We start from the raw sequence: 18,423 nt of genomic DNA, 5'->3' as shown, positions 1-18,423 counted from the left end.
GGAAGTATTGACAATAGTACTTTGCATCTCTCCATGTGTACCAGCTTGTAAAATTCTTGATGTCTTCCAACAGTTAATTTAGTTTACAAAAAACTTCTCAAGGAGTGGATAGGCGCTATTATCTCCATGCTGTAAATGGGAAATTTAAAGAAAAGTAACTAAACTTACGACTCTACAAAGCCAGACAAACACAGATTCCTTAATGTTGCCTGGACTGGGATTTGAGGTGTAGGTAAAGCTGCTTTAAGACTTTATTATAGAAGCAAATATTCAGGATGATGTCTCTACCTCTTCCAGGTACCACAGCACAGGTCTCTTAGAGCAGTTGTCCAAGGGAGCAACTTTCCCAGGTGAGGAGGACACAGTGGAGCTGCTTCAAACACAGGAAACATGGATAGATTTGTTGTCTCAGCTTAGCTCAGAAAGATTACTTCATTTGTTCAAGAGAGACAATGTCCAAAACAAAAGCTCTCCTACATTATATTTAAGATCTCCTGCTTACCAAAGCTGAGTAATTTGACCTGTAGCCTCTCACAAAATCAGAAGATTCTTCCTTAATTTGTTTGCTGCCAGCATGAATGTTTGAATCTCCTTATTTTTCAGGGAGGTAGATGTTAGCACAAGGCAGGGGACACAACTTTTTTCCCAGATAACCAGTCATGGCACCAGTAAAAAAACATCACTGTCTTGCAGTGTTGCAGCAGTTGTATTTATTTGTTTTGCTAGCATAAAAAAAAAAAAAAAAAAAAAAAAAAAAAAGAGCAATTAGTATTTAGAACAGATGGAAACAAATGATCAGGAACTCAAAAAAATATACCAGATAAAACCCCCATATCTCCTTCAAATTTGCTGGTATTATAGTCCATACCCTGTGTTTCCATACACCTAATCCACCTTAGAAAAATTCAGCTTCTCATGTCACATACATCTAAGAAAAATTTACACCGAGCCTAAATTTATATTCAGATATACCAACCAATGAATATCTGTATGGATAAAATCCGATTTTTTCAGTCCTGTCATCTGTAGACAGCTAAGCTAGAAAGCCCTCCAAAAAAGAGCTGCAAGGGATTTCTTAGTAGAAAATGTTGATCACAGGAAACAATCATCAGCAAATATGTTTATTTTTTGACTTTCAGCTCTTTGTACCTACCTGATATTTCTCAACAAATAGAGCATGACTTGCATTTAGAATTTGTTGAAAAAATAATTTATATAGATAATTCTTGTGCTGCAGTTTGTTTGTAGAGAGATCAGTCAAACATTTTGGCAATCGAAATTTAAGTAGTGTTCACTGGACCTATACCAGAAGGTCACGTATATAATTACTGGAACTAGGCTTCTGGAGAAAATACTCATTACTATGTATACACTAAATTTCCCTTAAACCTTATAAATACTTCACAGTCTTTGCATAAAACTGTTGCAATATCCATAGCAAATAGGGTAAATATTCATTAGAGTATTCATAGATAAAGTACATAACAGTTGGAGACACAGTATACTCATTAATTTTATTTACAGTATTCAATCAGTTTTAGTAAGTGTGGGTTTCACTCTATACTAACTGAATATTAGTTGAATTAGTTGGACACAAATAAATCCATTATGCTTGTTGTGTAAAACACAGTCAGCTATTTCTGTTTCGACCGAAAATCATCCTGATATCCTTTATATTATTTTGTTGATGCCAAAAGATCAACCAGACATCATCAGTTCACTCTTGTGGGTATCTCCTTGTGTTCTCTATGTTGTTTGGAGCACCAAGGGACTACTTTGACTTTTTCCTCGTTATGATTACTGCCCACTTCCTGACAATAGATAAGACTTGTCTGTTTCCAGCTTGAACAATGCTTTATAAATGAAAAAAGAGAGAGGTTTTGATATTTGTGCATGGACCATTTGATGGTATATGAGGATGAGCCATAACATTCAGGGAAAGAAAAGCTGAATCCTGTCTCTGATTATATTTATCTGACATGTGGCATGAAAGCCTGTCCTGAAAGAATGAAGGGTAGCAGAATGAAATGACCATATTCAGTTGATGATCACCAGAGTAATAAGAATCCCAGCTGCCTCAGACCATAATGCAAATATTTTGTTTTGGGTGGGTTTTGGGTTTTTATCATGGGTTTTTTTGTTGGTTGTTATTTGTGTTGGTTTTGTTGGGGTTTTTTGTTTGGTTGGTTGGGTTTTTTATGTCACCCATGCAGGTGTGTTCCATAAAAATGAAAAATAAACAGAGTTTTGGCAACTGGTGCTTTGGGTGGTAACTTTTGAGACAACAGTTATCAACTGAATCTTGCATTTAATTGGCAAAAGACTAGAATGAGGGAATTTGGAGCAGTTCTGTTCAAATCTCATTCAGATAACTAGTCACCCTCAAGGCCAGTGTTACATGAAATGTAATAAATGTTGGTGAGGTACCATTACTGCTGGTATTCCTGATTGTTACATCTATTGTGAGAACTATATATTTGGAAATAATAAATATTTTATTCTTGCTACTTATAACTGAGCAATAAATCTAATGATGGTAAGTTATTTATCATAAACCACAACTCAACAGTGTAGCACTCATAGCTCTCAAGGATATATTCCACTAAAACTAAAAGTCTGGAATTCCGTTATACTTACAATTTCAAGGCAGCCCAAAACTTTACAGAGTTCTGGATCATTACTCGTATGGTGTAAATCATAGCCCATGTTTTACTTGCTTCAGACTTGGCATGAAGATTGTGATCAGTTAATTTTGTTACTTTGGTTTGTGGATAAGACTAAGGTAATAGGCTATTGATTGTATTACATGTACAGCATTTGGAATGGTTTATTACATGGGATTTGGCCTCCTGCATTTTACTATATCTCTGGGATTTACTTATGATGGATGGTTTCCATGAAGATGATGTTCATCCTGAATATTTGCAGACATATTTTTCCCTGCTGAAAGATGTAAAAATGAAATAAAGAGTGGAAATGAAGCATTTTTATCTATGTAATGTTTTTTTCCTAGTCATTTAACTTTCCAGATTTTAATTTGTCTACTGAGGCTGTAACTATTTGTAATGACATACACACTGCTCTCATGCTTAAAGTTAGTGCTGTCCAGAGATGCTGAGCTAAATGCTGCTTCCAGTAATAGCAATATAAATCAAGGTACTTTGTCTGGTCCCACACTATCCAAAATGTGACACAAATTTCAATGTCCTTATTCTAGATATTGTCCAATAAAGTTTTGAAAAGAATTTGTATTGCAATGGTGCAAACAGTAACATAGTTTATGTATTAGGTGTGATTAAGTCATAAAACAGAATTATAAAACATTTGCCCTGGTTAAAAAACACCCAGTAGTATACTTAAATGCAAGGGAGGGCATAAAAGAACATGGTAGGTTATTCAGTCACAAAGAGGTCAAACTCAGTGCCTGGTGAGCAGCACAGACAAAACTCTGCCTTCCAGTGCATAGATATCATTCATGTTCATTCTTATTAACTGTGTTTCACGTGGCTGTTACTCCACACCTTCTTCGGAAAAACACAAATCTACTGCTACAGCAATGGTTTCTATCACATAACAGAGGAAACTGGATCTCCAGGGTTTATCTGAGTCACTGCAGCTGATTAAAAGTAACCAACATTTTTTTCCATGCAAATGGAAGTTCTGAGTGGATTTTAGCATGTTGCTTATACAAGCTGGTTTTTCCTCTTCATTATTCAGCATTCAACTCTTCTGCCACAACTGCTGTATTCTGTAATTTTTTCCCCCAATTAGATCATATTTCAACTATCTCATTATCACAAGTCCAACATTTACCTTGTGTCTAATTTTTCTTGAATTTCCAATAGTTAAACCTGTACAACAATGACACTTGCATGGAAAGCATACTCCTTTCTTTCAAAATAGATAGCTCTTGGAATATCTTGATAATAAGATTATCTTGAGAATATCAAGATAATCTTGATTATCTTAGCTTTTCACCTTCAGGTTCACCGCTGTTCAAGAACTAAGCCATGTTTCTCATTTGAATTGCCTTTAATGTGAAAAAACAGGGAACACTGTGCAGGAACTATTAGTTGACAGGTGAGCGAGAGGGAGAAAACCCAGTTTGTATTCATGTGATTCACTTCAGCAGAAAATAGGTTGACTATTCTGAAATAACAAAGATTTGGCCGATTGTGCTTTGGGGCCTGTTCACAGTAAAGTTTATAATGATCATGAGTGAGAATGAAAATAATAGGTCACTATTTGCCCGCATTCAATTTTTAACCTCTGTCATACTGCATATCTCCAGATTGCAATTTGAATTCACAATCTAGGAAACAAATGGACAATTCCTAGATGTTACCCAAGTGAAATAAAACACTCCTGTCTCTCCTCACACGATAGATCACTCACTACATGCCTCTGCGCTTGCAGTGTGCTTTGCCAATTATTAGGCCTAGCATAAAGGAAACAGCCAGCATAAAAATGAACCAATAACCAAATTGTATTTGATACAAAAGGGTCAGTACATGGGTGAGCGCTGGGGGTACAAACAAGTCAGTCAGATTATACATAATTGACATCAATCCCACTGACCCCAACAATGACACCACACGACCAACAATGGGTGGAATAAAAGGTGAAATGCAGTCTCCCATAGAAGGGATGGGAGACAACCGAGCCAACAAACCAAACACATAAGACCAAGGAAGCCACAAACTGAATCTCTACACAGCCCACATTTACAAAGGCCAGACCTGACTGGAGCCCAGTCCCAGGGAGGCGGGAGGTCCTTCCCCAACAGGGAACTCTGCACAGGGCACCCACCTCACAGACAGACACTGCCCCTCCTGCAATGGTCCCAGCTGTTATCCCTCAGTGGGACACCTGACCTTTGGTCACTCAATGCAGATCCCTGGGGCTCCTTTACCCAATGGCTCTGTCTGCCAGGCCGGCACCACCCTGGAGGGAAGCCCGAAGGCAAACTCACCCCCCTTTGGGAAGGGCTGTGGGAATCACCCATATGTCAACCTTAATTTGGGGCTTGGGGTTGAAACCCCAGCATTTTGCGGTGTCAGGTAGCCACCATGACAGGTCTCCTCTCTCATCCTTCCTTCTTCCTCCCATATGTGTGCTAACCTTAACCTGTAATAAATTTGCATAATTACACTTCTGTCATTGTTCCTTTCTTAACTGTGGCTGCAGTTCTCCGGAAACAGAAAATTCACCTTAAATAATCAGTTTAAAATACGTACTACCAGTTTGACAAAGTCAGGGGAACATTCATTTGCTTTTCTCCTACTCCCTTTAATCTGAGTGGTAATTTGTAGTAGTCAATAATAGAAAATGAAGATTTATTTTTTTTTATCTTGTGCTAGACCAGCTGTTCTGTGCAGTGTGTTGGATGAACAGTCTAAAAAAATGCTGTACATGTTGGGTGTTCTTCAATCTTTTGCTTGGGTAGAGGTGTGGGTAAGCATGTAAAAATCTGTTAAGTCCTTGAAAATTATAGTCTCTCCAGGGCACACAATATTTTACAAGCTATAAAGCCAGGCAAAATGCTTGAGACAATTCTTAACATTATCATGAGACACCAATGATAACATTCATTTTCCGGATTTTTCGATTTCACTAAATATGAAGAATCATGGTTTTGTGAGATTGTTTTAAATTGCACTAGAACAATAACCATGAGGAGATGGGTGTAAAATTTTCTTTGCGGTGTAAGAACCATGAACACAAATTTGTGTTTGACAAGAGAATTGAAAATTTAAATGTGAAAATTACAGTGATAAAGTAAGCAATATATTTAATGTTTAAGTTAAACCACTGAAGCTCACTATTGCTTTGCAATGTTTATTTCACCTGCTGGAAGTTACTTATTAGTTCATCAGCCTACAGCAGAAGAGTCTGACCAAGCAAAGTATGTCTATACTTATCAAAACCAAAGAAAAATAATACCATGCCTTGGTCATGATCTTCATGGTAAGAAGAAAATAGCTGCTCTTAAAACCTATAAACCTTAAACCTGAAAGCCTGTGCAACTCTTGCACTGTTAGCTCTGATTGTTAGAAAGAACTATATGGCCTAAATAGCTTAATTCTTCAGTCTAGAAGAAATCCAAATTCTAGTTTTAGAGTTTGTTTTTACTAATTTAATTTGGTTTTAACATCAAGTATCAATATACATTGCACTCCCAGATGAGCTGGGATGAGAATTAGGCTATTTTATTATGGGACTGATTAATAGATATTTTGTATTTTTTCGTCAGATGAAATTTTCTATTTAAACTACTTATCAGTTCTTGTTTAAGTAAAGAGTATATTAATTGAATTGATGTAATTTAATTATGTCCCCCAAAGGACTGAGAGAAACAGTCTTAAGACCTTTGCATTTTCTTTACAGGAATATACTCTGAATGAACATTTCTATAATATTCAGTACCTGTTCCTTTCCCTTTGCAAAGACTGGAGTCTGAAATATTATATAGAAAGAAGGTATTTTTAACAGCAGAGTTCAACATTTTCAAATGTGGTTATTAGGTGTGAGATCCCTCAAAGACTTGATTTTCAGGCAGTGCTTGGGAACAGTCTTCTGAGAAATGGAAGCTTTAGAGTGTAGCACAAAATATGGGGCATGCTCACAACCTTACTTATCTTTTTTGAAAGTGTCAGTCATGATCTATGTATCTGCAGGAAAACAGCTGAAAGTGTGCTGTTATAGGAGTCATATACAGAAAAAAATACTGTACAAGTACGTGAGTGAGTGCGGTTGATATAGAATGGTTCTCCACTTCTAAGAGCCATCACCTGAAACTTTTAAAACTAGAGGGAACATAACACTAAAAACTTAATCCAAGAAGCAAGCCTTTACTGGAAACAGAAATAAGTCATTAATATGTTTTCCCTATCTTTTACTTCCATAACTGATACCACTACTAGAGAAACGAGCAGGGTCCTTACCATCTAGATACATCACTCTGCATCCTGGTCGTACCAGCTGTCGTGCTTGTAGATATTACCATTACATTCCCACCTCCTAGACCTGTTATGTGCCTCTGTGTTTTTCTATATTTTAAAGTCTTTTCTCCAGAGCTGCTAGGTGCAGAGAAAATCTCGGAAACACAATTTAAATGGAACTGAAGTCTCAAAAGGCCAATAAATTGGGACTATAATAAAGCAAGACATGACTTGTGAAATTAGCTTCATTTTTGTGGGGTTCTCTTTTGGTCTTTGAATGCTTGGGTTTAGCAAGATGGAAATGTCCTTTTACTTGCTGCTAGTCGCTTTAAGACACAAATTCAGAAGTGTATTTCTTGTGAGAAGCACTCTGGCCAGCTCTCTGTATAATGCTGCACTTAAATCCTGATCTGTGTCTCTTTTGTTCTTCCTCTCTTTCTACTGGAATCAATGTGGATTTTTGCAGTCAATGTGAATGACAGCTTCAAAATAGTCTAAACTTGCTTTTTTGTGCCTTATCCAGAAAAGGTTAGCATAAAGATTAGCACAATGCAAAAGTACTAAACTTCCAGAGTTATTTCTTCCACAAAAATAAATCCATTTCAGGCAAGCAGCAGAAAGTAATTTTTATAGAATTTCTTTGAATGAAAGCTATCTTCTAATCGTGCAATCATCAATAAAATAAAGACATGAAAGGACACTATAGATCTCTGTTACAGGTGGCCTTATATAAGAATGCCTTTTCCATAAAGAATGCCTTTTAGTGTCCCAGAGGAGAAAGTGGAAGGTGCCAATCAGATAGGAGTAAAGGCCGTTTATAAGATGTAAATATAAATTTTCAGTAGTGATAAAATGAGAGCTTATAAGATTTGTAATCGAGAGGATGATGGAGAAACAGAGGGCAGGGGGGTGGGGGAGTAGGAAGGAACAAACCTCTACATCCATTTCAGTTTGGGAAGTTTTAATGTACTCAGTTATAGAATAAATGTGCAGCATTTGGTTAATAGTCAAGTGCTATTATGGACTGCTTCTGATTAATATGGGTATTTTCTGCCTGTTACCAGGTTTTAGCACTTTAATATTAGAAAGTGTGTTTAAAACAATTGTAAACACACCCAGAGGCTTATACAATAGGCACAAGCATTGTAAATACAGATGTAATATTCATAATAATCATAATAAAGATTCATAATACTACATTTCAGAGCTGATCTAAACAGAATAGCCACAGCTGTAGCACTAAATCAATGAGAAAATAATCCCATAATGATCAATAAACACCTTCTTTCTACAGCACATAGTTATTTTTGGCCATCCCAATTCAGGACTCATCAGTGTTCCTGCTGTTTAGGTGCTGACAGACCCATGCAAATTCCATTATTTAATAGTAGAAAACATCCCAAAATCATATTTCATACCATCATGAACAATAAATATGCTAACATGAATACTTCTTCGACAGGAATAGAAAAAATATCCTTAAGGATAACAATGTTTGATTTTCTAGATTTATTGCTAGACATATTTCATCACATCAGGACTATTCAGAGAGGACCAATTCTACTGTGAATAGTGATCGAATGCAAGGTGGCATCAATTCTTGGCAAGGTTTTTGGGCAAAACTAATGTGCAAATATAAATAATGAGTGATGCTCTTGATGAATTTATATTTTAAATACTCCTTCACATTTATAGTGGTATTTGAAATGTTGCAATCGATAGAGGAGTCAGGACCTGTCGGCAGGAATTAGGCCTTGCAGGATCTGGATACAGGCTTTTCTACACTAGGAAAGAGTATGACACCACATGTCACTTCTATTTATTTTATTTTCTTTTTTTGCATCCTTGTTAGCTTGTTATGACACTGTTTATGCTAAACATGCCTGTATCCTTGCTTCCTACCTTCTGTAACAAGAAATAATACTCCTAGATCAGTTCTCACCCAGTTCAGCATCTGGGGTTTCCCAGAGTTTGCTGTAGCTTTGTATGTGCAATTCTGCCCTATGCAAGAACTTGTGGGAGAAAACTGTTCTTCCAGAAGTATCAGACATCACTCTTCTTTAACTTGTATTCAGAAAGATAACACTGAGGACAAGAAAGTCTTGTTAGCAAAGAGACGGTGTCAAGGCAAAATCGGGCCCTGCATGTCTACCTGCAGCCCAGGCTGTCAGATTTGTCCCCAGGCTGGCACTGAAATTAGAGAAAGCTTTGAGGGGAGAGACAAAAACTATCTTTATCCTATCAAAGCCATACCAACATCTGTTCTGTTTTTCCTTTTGTAAAATCTTTTCAAAGTAACGTTTCTATTCATGTAGCAAAGCTCTCCCCAAACCCGCTACACAGCTGTACACCATCAGTGTCTGAGAGCTGCTTCATGTCCCCTTTCAGGGGGTCGCAGGGCTGGTTTGACCTTCCACAATACCTTCAGAGGTTCTCACTGTAACCTTGCCATAAATCCTTCCCACTAGGACCTTGGGACTTGAAGACAAAAAAACTAACTGTGAAGTTCTAGGACTGTGAGGCTGTTAATTTTGTGCAACTCTCCTGTCTTTGCTCATTTCTTACAAATGCAAGATTAAATCCATTTCAGAGAGCTAAATGGGATTTTCTACCTACTGATCTGATGACAAATGCTTTGCAAACAGAGCCCCTTGCTTGCACTGTTGGTCATCTTTATTTTCTACTGGGGCAGTATTAAATCATGACAACAGCTGACAAATACAACCCGGCCTTACAGGAAATTGCAAGGGTTAAAGAACTGCAGTAACTGTGGACAAAGGCGAGAAATCAAAATTAGAGTTTGCTGCAAATCCTTTCTGAAAAACATTATTCTACTCCACAACATCTCCCAGTGACATATTCATTGGCACCACCAAGATTGGTAAATGTCTGTACAGTAATTTCTCTTGACTGTACGATTACTTGCAGTAAATTGCAAGGATCATGGTATGATCATTTATCCACTAATCCTTTTAACAAACTTGATCGTTTACTTATTATTCTTTTCAGAATTTGAACAGAAGTAAGCTTAGTAAGAAAATATCATGAAGAAAGTTCATATTAAAAATTGTAAACATTTTAAATTAATTAAAAATTGCTAAAGCTAATGTATCCAATTCAGTACAAGGAAATCTAAGGGCTACATTCCCATATTTTCAGACAGGATTTTCCACAGAATCTCCTTGAGCAAGGCAGATGCTGTATATCAGTCCTAAATCAAACTCATCACCATTATTATCTTCCTTCATGTACAGGAATTCATCCATCTAGTGACAGCAGCAATTTCACAGATAAAGAGGTCATCTGGGCCTTTATTAAGGTCTGAAAAATGTAATGGGAATCTTTGCACTGATTTCAAGGATCAGCTTCTTTATCACTGACTAGCTGCTTCTAGTGCTGGCAATAACCACAGGAGGAGGTACATTTAAATTGCCTGAGGTTTCACCTATACTGCTAAAGAAAAGAGGACTATGGGGCAATTCCTGTTGCTGAAGGCAGATGCTTCAAACTGATTCACAGCAGTACTACATCGAGCTGGTCCTCTAAAGCAGACTGGCATAGGCATGTATGCACAGTACTTAGTCTATACTAAGTGGTCTATATATACTACATAGCTACTACATACCTATACACACTAGATGCCCTGCTGATCCTTAGATAATATTTGCTATGCTTCATTACAATTAAATATCTGAAATGAAGTGGAGATTTTGTTGCGGATCATGAGAGTGGGGTTTTTTGTAGCATGAAAACTGAGAATGGATATCAGCACAGCAGAATGTTGTATGAACTGGCCATGTAGATCCATCTGGTCTGGCATGGGAACCCTAAATTTCCTGTGGTCATCTCCAAGTATCTAAATGACTTGGAAAAAACACGCTGCATTGTGTATCTTTTGGGAGTAGGACTTACACAGCATTTTCCTGACCCAAGCATGATATAGCTGATCAATTCAAAGAAAGAGTGAAAGATTAATTTTTATGCCCTAAGAAAAAAATTGACCAATTCAGTCTACATTTTTTAATAGAAGAGAAAGCTCGCCCATACCTTAAGCAAAGTTGATCCCCTCTAGAGTTAGATCAAAAGCACACAGATGCAGAGTCAAGGAGACGGTTGACTACCCTCTAATACTTGAAAACACAAAAGCATTCTAAAATCTCTAAACCAAGTTGGCTACAAAACTGACGTTTTCCATCATTGTTATTTCTGTCCCTGAAAATTAAATTTATAAATAGTTGGTAATGGATAAACAAAAAAACATGCATACAGAAGACTAAAATCATCTTACACTGACATGGATAGGCTGTAAAGAAAATCAGCTGAAAACCAGCATTTGTTCTGAGAGCCTTTTACTCTGTTATCTAGCCAAAACATTTTTTCAGTGATGCTGGTGTGAAATTGGTCAAATACAGAGGTACCAACTTTTTTCTTTCAACCTTTGTATTTGTTTTTTTTACGCCCTTTACCTTGTGTGGTAATGGTTATGTAAAGCAGTAACAAAATATTACCACATGCGTTTTTTTTCTATTAATATTACACGTTTCTTTCTCTAAGTAGGAGGAAGCAGTTATTCAAAGAGAATACATTTTGTACATGGGACTTACAGCTGCACTGCTGCTGTGAAATGGAACAACATTAATCCATTCCTTGGCAACAATCACAGCAAGAATGAGAAATAATGCAGTAAACATATGAACCTATTCCTCTTACAAACTAAAGAATGTTTCCTTAGAGTCCTCCTCAGATGCTGCAATACAGAGACATTTCAGCAATCCTGTCTTTTATAAAATATTGCAGAGAAAGAATCAAAATCCAGACTTCCATATTTAACTTTCAGATATATTGGTTATTCTATCACTGTACTTGTTCCAAATTATTTGAGTAGCTTGAAGACAACAAAGCACTGTTTGGATATACGACTTTGAAAAATCTCTGATTACACACACAATAGCCTATCAAAAATGAAAAACATGCTTCTTGCCAGACGCCGCCTTGATTGTTTTTCCTTCCAATCTGGCCATAAGACGCTAGGACAGAGAAATGGGAGAGGGTGAAACAGTGATTCTGTTCCCAGCTCTGCCCTGCCCCCCTGGGTTATCCTGCTTGCTCAGAGTATGACAGTCAATGGTAAATAAGTCTGACCAGTCTCAGCCACAGCATGCCCTTAAGCTACCCTCAAACAAAATTTACTGCCCTCACCAGCAATAAATGTGGATGTAGAGGCCAAGGCATTTAGACTAATGTGGGTTGCACTTTATCCCTTGTGGATAGCATCATCCCCGTAAGCTGACTTGGGTATCATTACTCCATGTCCTGGTTTAGCAAAGCATCAGAGGGAAGCAGGCAGGCAAAGAGCTGCCGGGGAGGTGGGGAGGCCTGAAAGTACCTGTTCTCTGCTGTCCCAAGCACAGCTCTTCAGATGAAATACAAATACAGCTAATGAGCAAAACCCAGAGACAATTAAAAAAAAAAAAACCTCCATTGATTTCAATGACAAGAACAAGTTCTGTCCCAAATTTAATGATAAAAAAAATAACTAGGCTAACTTTAATGACTTCTTAAATTTTTTTCCTAATTTAAAGCAAACTGAATTAGAGTACAATGAGTAGTGAAATAAGACTCATGTTTGGGGTACTAAATTTGAAGTTCAATATATTATTTTGAGCAGTATTTTTTTTCTTTATCTGAACAGGATCTTTTAAATTGCTAACTTCATGGCAGCATTCTCATTTGACAGAATCCAGAATTAAACCTGGATGAACATGAAGAAATCTGCCTTCATTAACAGATATCCAATTAAACTGTCCAGTTTCTTAGGAACCTGAGTGATGATAGCGCATTAAGGCAGAAATTACTCACTGCAAGTGATTCTGACTAATGCCATCCTTGGGAACATGCCTCTCCGCCACCACTCTGTGTGAGAGACATCCCTCATTGCTCAGGGGTTTTGTCACCCTTCCAAGCTCCCACCGTACCACAGGAAGCATGTCGTGGCAGCTGCCCAGGTGCTGCTTCTCAGATGTGCCCATACCTTTACCTTGGTGCAGAGTAACAATTCTTCTTAATGAAAAGAATTAAATATAGATTTCCAGTCACACTGAATAGGAACGTGAGGTGAACATACAGCCCAGTAGACTCCAGATATTTATGTACTACATGAAACGCTTGAGGTCAGCTGCTGAGGCTTGAGGTAAATAGGTTTTTGTGCAAGTAACTCTAAAAATAATATGAGACTAAATTTCATGCTGAAAACCCACAGGAACCCAAGTAAAATGGGGAGTGGGTGAGAGACTGTTTTACGTAGGAAGTAAGTCAACGTGGCATTCAGGTGGGAGAGGGGGCAAGGAGTAAGAGAAATGGGGCACCTTGCCTAAGACTTCAGCCACATTGGAACAAAACTAAAGCTTACTTGTAAAGAGTAGATAATAAATTCCTATTTAAGTATATTTTTGGTGTGATCCTTCCAAAACAAGTGTTCTAGGAGCACAAGCTCCATTGCAATTTAGACACGAGCCTGATCATCCTCCTATAAATCAGGCCTTTTATTCCGAGCAAAATGTAGTTACAAGTACTGTAAAAATTGTAAGACATAAGAATCAGCTTCTGACATTTTGCTGTGAACTCAGACATGATTCCTTGCCTATGTACTACCTGTTAATTATCTTAATTCTCTTTGCATTACGTACATCCATCCACATGCCAATCACACTGTTTCCACTTTTAACCTCACATTTTGCTTCAGAAGTATTAACGCAGAAAAAAATGTCAGGTTTAAAACAAGGTTTTGTATTCATGAAAGGATCATTGCAGGAAATTCTGTGGCTGAAGTTGAACAGGAGATGAAACCAAATGATTGCAGTGGTCACCTCCAACCATTCAGCTATTCAGCTGAACTCGCAGTGTAGGTGTTGGTGCTAACTCCAGCTTTTCACATGATGATGTGAGTGTATGAGACCAGAACAAAAATCTAGTGCTTGGTGATCATCAGGATCCTTTGGCCTCCTGGCTCTTCTTGAGTTTGTGAAAGCAGAATCTCTGTAAACTGGTGTACAAAGACCTATGCCGCCTATGGGAGAATGTTTCTAAGTTATTTCGGGATAAGACACTGACACAAGAAAAACCACCTTCTGTTTGTTGAAAGCATTGTGGATTTTGCCTACAAGGTTCTTTCCTGAGGCAAAAGGAAGCAGCTGGCAGGAGCTGGCATGCAACATCTTTTTATTTTTCTGAGACTGCTGGGAAAACATAAGGGACTTCTTAGGGTAGGGAAAGTGTTCCCAGAGCAGGGTGACGGGAGATCATCAGCACGTCCCAGCACACACAAAAGAAGATGGCTTAGCATCTGTTCTGGAGCTCCATGGTGTGCAAGCCAAGAGTCCTGGGTACTGGCAATCAGGCATGGAGATGGATCACAGTGTGCATGCCAAGAGTCTTGGATACTGGTAATCATGCACAGAGATGGATATTTTGATTGGAGGGCACATGTGAATAGCACTAAAATTAAGTGTGTTTCCTTCCAGTGCTTTGAATGTGAACAGACTAAAGAATCTACTTATGTTCTCATTAGCTTGAATATTTTACACAGTAGAAATGAGTCAGAAATAGAGTAGAAAATTTAAAGAAGATGAATTCATTTTTTGAAATATATGTTCCACTCAACTCATTTAATCTATCTAAGCCTTGATTCTCCATAAATGTTTTAAAAGTACAAATTTATGATAGTGATTAGGACCTTATATATTCAGATAGAAATATATGCTCACATAAGCAAGCTCATTGAAGCCAACAAACTTAAAATTATGTGAAAAAAGAGATTAATCACATTCCCCCGAATGCAAAGGTGTTTTAGACTCCATAGCAAGGCTACTGTAGTTGTAAATATAGAAATGTTTTTTCAAAGGAGAAGCAGGTGAGAGTGTTTGGATCTCACTTCTATAGTGGCTGTACTACCTCTCCTTTTGAGCTCTACCAACGTATTTGAGTTGAAATCCACATGGTGGCACCAGTGCATGTCAAATTAGCTACAAGGAATATTTGACCTGAGGTATTCACACTGCAGACTCACGTAGTGGAAACAGTGGATGCCATCAATTCTGGAATGCGTAGGATTTTGGCCATCAAGTGTCCATAGCAGTTTGAGGTTCACAGCACTGTTCAAGTACATAAAAATGATTCAGCCGTGTTCGTTGTAAGGGAAGCTTCCATGGATTTTGAAAACTGTACAAGGAACGGTCCATTTTCCTGGGGCTGTCTGATTAATAGACATTGAAGGGTAGTCGCACTTAATTGATTTATTAGTGTATTTTCAGAGAGTCAAATGCTGGACAAAAGGGATAAGGTAGAGACTAAGTGAAAATGTTGTCTAATATTTGTTGGGCTAACATTAAAACGGGGATAATCCACCCTAATGCTGGAATGATGAAGACATGTTTTGATGATCAGTGCACATCAAGACCTGAGTCTTGGCAGGAGCGAGCTGCTGTCAGGAGACACTTGTGTATTTCACGCTGCTGCTGCAGAACTTCACAGCACAAAATTTTGCTTATTGTGTGGCTGATTGTTTCTGTCATTATGTTATCACTTGAAAATCCTGCTGCTAAAGTGCCAGCCTTCCGCAACTGTAGTGTATTGGTGCCAATTAATGGATGTATTGGTTTAAAAAGTCATTTTATAGTAGATATAATTTAGCTGCATATGGTTGTCCTCCACTGCTCTTGCTCAGCAAAAGAGCAACGACATCTCTGTCTACATCACTCTCAGGTCTGCTGGTGCTCAACAGAACCCACAGTCTCCTGCTAGGAGACTTTGAGGAGTCAGAGATGTACAAACATCCCTGCATCAGCTTTTGGATAACAGATGGATTGAGAAACTGGATGGCAGTGTGAGCAAATAGAGCAAATGGAAAAAAAGGAAGGGATTAGCACAGTAGCGAGAGATCAAGGAACTTCAGAATAGGGTTGCAGATGTTATCTAATTTACATTTTGTGAGAAAATCGTCAGTGATCAGACAATTCAGCAAACTATCAAAGTAATCCTGTTTCTTTGTTACATCAAATAGGAAATTTCAAACAAAACACACTCTTTCAAAGAGCCCCAAATGAATAACTTGTTGCATTTAGTGGCAATGATAAGGTTTTTTTATATATCATCCATAGTGAATTGGTTGCATTCTAAATGATAAATTTCAGTAGATAACTGGTCCTTGTTGTGCATTAATTTTCCATCACCTGCCATATCTGTTTTGTTCTGAGCTTCCTCACAGACTCACAGCCTTGTTTTACCTTTGAAATATAGCAGGAGCTGGGATTTTTAAACTGTAACTTTAATTCTGCTACTGAATTACTCAGAGACCTTAATCCAATTATTCATTCTCTCTCTCCTTCATAGAATCATAGAATCATCTGGGTTGGAAAGGACCCTGGAGATCATCTAGTCCAACCGTTCTCCTAGCACAGTTCCCACCTACAGCATATCCTTAAGCTCCAAATCAACCCTACTCTTGAACACCTCCAGGGATGGGGACTCCACCACCTCCCTGGGCAGCCCATTCCAACGCCCAACATCCCCTTCTGGAAAAGAAATGCTTCCCAATATCTAGTCTGAACTTTCCCTGGAGCAACTTGAGGCCATTCCCTCTTGTCCTGTTGCTTTCTACTAGGCTACAGAGGCTCAAACCCAGCTCTCTGCACCCTCCTTTCAGGGAGCTGTAGAGGGCCAGGAGGTCTCCCCTCAGCCTCCTCTTCTCCAGACTAAACCCCCCCAGTTCCCCCAGCCGCTCCCCAGCAGACCTGTGCTCCAGACCCTGCCCCAGCTCCGTTGCCCTTCTCTGGCCACGCTCGAGTCATTCAATGGCCTTTTTGGGGTGAGGGGCCCAAAACTGAACCCACTCATCGAGGGGCGGCCTCACCAGGGCCAAGGACAGGGGTGAGATCCCTTCCCTGTCCCTGCTGGCCACACTAACCCTGATACAAGCCAGGATGCCATTGGCCTTCTTGGCCACCTGAGCACACTGCTGGCTCATATTCAGCTGGTTTTCTTACCTACAAAATACATGTAATACTTATTATTTTCTAAAGTGCTTTGAGGTCCTTAAATGAAAAGCAACCAAGTGCAAAATACTACAACAGAATGCCAGAAATGTCAGATAGGAATCATCAGTAAACACCAAACAGATGAAAAACCACCAATGATTATAGCAGATTTAAAAGATTACCTGAATTATCAGGAAAAATTCTGAAAGTGTTAACATATTAAAATGAGAACTTTTTTTGTGCCTTCAATAATACCAATCACCATCAGTAACCCTATTTTCATGCTTAAGCTAATATTTTAAACGGTCAGAGAAAAAGAAAAAAAAAAAAACAACAAAAAAAAAAACCAACCAACATGCCAAGAAACATGCCAAGATCCTGCAGGGAGAAAAAAAGAATAGAAGAGATTTGTGCAACATTTTCTACTTATAGAGGAATCCCTGAATTGTCCAATGATAGGGACAGAAAAGAAAGCCCATTTCAAGACAGTGAAATTTATCATTCTCCTGAAAGAATGCTGAAGATTGGGTAATACAGTAACAATTTTCCAGCCACAAAGGCACAGTAACTATCATGTTAGATAAAGACTACCATGATTCAGAATCTTTTGGTCATATCAACAGTGGAGTATAGAAATACTCAGAGAAAACACAGCTATCCTAAACTCCTTAGAAGCCACAGACAATAGCAGCTGCTGTAAACGAGCAAGGCGGAATAATCAGTCAGAAGGAAATCTCCGCAGCCTCGATGTTCTTCTGACACAGTAACATCTTTTCACCTGTGGACAAAGACTCCAATCATACATTTTTCTGGGCTTCAGAGCTGTTGTGAGCTGTGCCTTCACGACAGTGAGAAATTTCTTTCACAGATTACCTCCCCAAAACTACAGGGTGATTCATATTTTGTGTCTCTTGTAAGAAAGTGCCTAAAAATAGAGAAAAGTGGTACAATTTAATGGAAATAGTTATAATTCAGACATTAATTGGAAGAAGTGGAAGATTGTAAAGAAATCTTGCCTGCCCTTCCTAGTTTCAATTTTGCATAATCCAGTCTTGCATAATTTTCTCAAATCAGTGAAATATTATTTTGAATGTCTTACCCGTTTAATAGGAGACCAGAATTAATACCCTTACATGAAGTTGTAGTCCACATTCTTCTATGCCTTTTGCTCATTTTCTTCCAGCTTCTAGTGTGAAAAAATAATAAATGGCAATATCATTGGGGCCAAATATTGTGAGAATAAAAATTTTCATTGCCAGACCAAAATATCAAAAAGAAAAACTCATGAGATTCCAGGCTTGTGGACTTCAGTCTTTCATTAAAATCCAGGGTAGACAGTGCAGCTGTATTTTAGGCACTTAAACCTGAAATAAACATCATCTCAGCCATTTCTGTTTTGGTGTACATCGTTGGCAAGAATCATAATAACGAGGAATTTCAAAATTAGAAAA

Source organism: Athene noctua, chromosome 6 (assembly GCF_965140245.1).
Source record: "Athene noctua chromosome 6, bAthNoc1.hap1.1, whole genome shotgun sequence".
Classification (NCBI taxonomy): Eukaryota; Metazoa; Chordata; class Aves; order Strigiformes; family Strigidae; genus Athene; species Athene noctua.
The sequence above is the reverse complement of the archived record's forward strand: the minus strand, read 5'-3'. Positions refer to the sequence as shown.